Raw genomic sequence first — 2,980 nt, 5'->3', positions numbered from 1 at the left:
GACATCAGTGACCTAGCCTGGGTGTCATGGGTTGTGAGTCACAGCAGAACCATAGCTTCTCACCAGCCTGTGGGGTGTGAGTGAGGGCCCTGACCTCGGTGATCTGAGAAGTGGATGCTCCAGGCTCCTCTCAACTGAACTGGGACAGTGCATGCTCAGCAGCAGGAGGGGATGCAGGAGGGTCCACATAGCAGGGAGGTGCAGGAGGCTGGCTGGCAGCAGGAGGGGATAGCATAGGTCACAGTCTTGTAGCATATGGGTACACAGATAGCAGGTTTGTAGCAGACTGGTGTGCAGCAGGTGGACAGGCAAGGGCTATCCTGGGAGCAGGTGGTCTGACAGGGACCAGCCTGGCAGCAGGTGGACTGGCAGGGGCTGGACACACAGCATGAGGGGGAGCCGCTGCCAGCTCCACAGAGTGCCTGGCAGCCGGTCACCACGGTGCCCGCTGGGCGGCAGAGCAGGGCCACACAGGAGGCTGGGCGGCAGCAGGGACGCACACAGCAGATGGGCTTGCAGCAGACAGGCACGGAGCAGGCTGGCTGGCAGCCAGTGGAACAGCTGGTGTGACACATGGTGTCTGGGTTGAAAGGGATCTTGGGAGAGGAGCAGAGGAGAAGGGATGGCTTTGGACAGCTCCTTCCCCCTGACCAAGGCTTTTATACCCCTCTGCAGTGTGTGTGTGTGTGTGTGTGTGTGTGTGTGTGCTGTGTATTTGTGTGTGTGTTTCTGTATATATTTGTGTGTATGTTTGTGAGTGTGTGTTTGTTTTTGTGGGTTTGTGTGTCTTTGTGGGTTTGCGCATGTTTGTGTTTGTGTGTGTGTGCGCATGCCACAGCAACAGAGTAGCTGTTTCCTTTCTCTCTTGTTTTTCCCACCCTTCCCATTCCCAAACAACTCATGAAGCTTCTGTACAGGTCCTTGCCCAGTGTTTCTTTGACACCCAGAAGTTTTCCTTGGGGGTTTGAGCATAACGTGGGTCTTCTTAGAGGCCACCGTCCCCCTTCTTTAATTATGTCAGCCTACTGACTGAATCCTCTTCCTTCCTTCAAAGCCAGAGCCAAGCCTTTGGGAGAGTCCTTAAAGCAGGAAGCCCTCACCTTCCTGGGCTCATGGGGGATTCTTGGTCTCTGCAAGACCATCCAGACCCAAATATTTCCTAACCCTTTATTCAGTAACAAGGGAAGTGGAGTGTGAACTTCCAGGCTAAGGGGTTTGGACCTGGTCCTAATGAGTCACAGGGAGGTTTCAGAACTGCTGAGGAGTGGACTGACCCATGATCCCTGGGCCTGTGTGTCCTGTGGGCTAAGAGAATATAGTGGTCACTTGTTTGCTCCTGGTACAAACACCGCATTCCTTCAGGAGGGAGAGCTGGCACCAGGGGCATGATTGTCTCCTCCCCGGCCCTAAATTAAAAAGTCCAACTTCTAGGCTTGGAGAGCCCAAGGCAAAGAGAGTCCAGGACCCAGCACTGGCCCCTGTGCTCATGAGGTGTCGGGGCCTCTGGAAGAAGATGCATTGCCATCTCCCACCACAGTGCCTTTTCCCAGACTGGACCCCAGGTCCGGAAGACTCTCCCTCCACCACCCCTCTGCCTCCCAGTGCCCCCAGCTTCCTGTGAGGTTGAGCTCCTGTGTCACCTCCCACATGGAGCCTCTCCTGATCCCTGCAGATTCCAGTACCCCCTGTCCCTCTGAAATGACCTGCTATTTGCTTGTCCATCTTCATCCTGTGTCCTCTGGTAGGACACAGGCTCCCTGAAGACAGTCACTGTGTCACCTTTGTCCATAGCTCTTCCACCCCGGCAGAATCCCAGGCAGACCGTAGGGTTTCCTGCATGCTTGTGGGGGGCCACCTCTCCAAGTGCTCTTGGGCTCCATGGGCTCTGGACTTCCCAGATGTCCCTCAGGGCTTCTGGGGCTGCAGTGATTCCTGCATCCCAATGGAGTGTGGCCCTGATCCCTTTGCCAGGATTTCCTCACAGAAGCATCAGCATCTCTCCCATTTCTCTGTCTTCCTCCTTGTTCTTCTCTTGCTGAAGAAGGTCAACAAGTCTCATCTTTCTTTTGTCTGTCCCTCCACATCCATGCAGACACTTGTCAAGTCCTCCCTAAGAACTGCGTGGCAAGACCCTCCTCCCAAGGTCCGACTTCCTCCCAGTTTGGGTCTCTTCCCTTCATCTGGGGGACAGAAGCTTGGCAACCTCATTAAACATGTGGCCCTGAACAAAGACACCCAGTGCCCCCTCCCTGGGCTAGGTGACAGGAGCACTGTCCATGCCATTGTTAAGGACACTGTGTCTTTCTGAAGAAAGAGTCCTCCTCCCTGGCAGGAAAAGTGGAAGTCACCATGAAGAGAGGGGCAGGGGCCAAGTCTGTGTGTGAAGGTACACGTGTGTTCACGTGAAGGTGTCCTTGTTCTTTTTGTGTGTGTGTGTGTGTGTGTGTGTGTGTGTGTGTGTTTTTCCCTCCTACTGCCCATAGGGCAAGTTAGATTTCTATACCTAACTGATTTTGTTATTCCCTTCTTGAGCCAAATCTGATGAGAGTAGGGTTCAGACAATGCTCATTCCCCTTCCTTCTTTCCATCTGTTGTAATAGGTTTTTGTCTTTTCCTGTAATGCAATTTACCCTTGTATTCCTCCTCCTTTCTTAGTACAGTTTGTTAGATCAGACTAGTCCACTTACTCGGGTCCATTTAACTCACTTGATTAGATGTATTTTTTTTATCATTACATCAAAGTCAACTTATATCCACCCCTTTACGTATATTCCTTTTTTAAAAATTCTTTTTTAAATTAATTTATTTTGATTTATCAATTATCATTTCCATATGCTTTTGAGTTCAAAATTTTACTCCCCCTTCCTCCCCACCACCCTCCCCAAGATGGTGCACAATCTGATATAGGCTATACATTTACATTCCTATTAAACATATTTTCACATTAGTGATGTTGTAGATAAGAATTAGAACCAATTAG

Source organism: Phascolarctos cinereus, unplaced genomic scaffold, assembly GCF_003287225.1.
Source record: "Phascolarctos cinereus isolate Bilbo 61053 unplaced genomic scaffold, phaCin_HiC Scaffold_813;HRSCAF=1464, whole genome shotgun sequence".
NCBI classification, from domain to species: Eukaryota; Metazoa; Chordata; class Mammalia; order Diprotodontia; family Phascolarctidae; genus Phascolarctos; species Phascolarctos cinereus.
Note: the sequence above shows the minus strand (reverse complement) of the source record.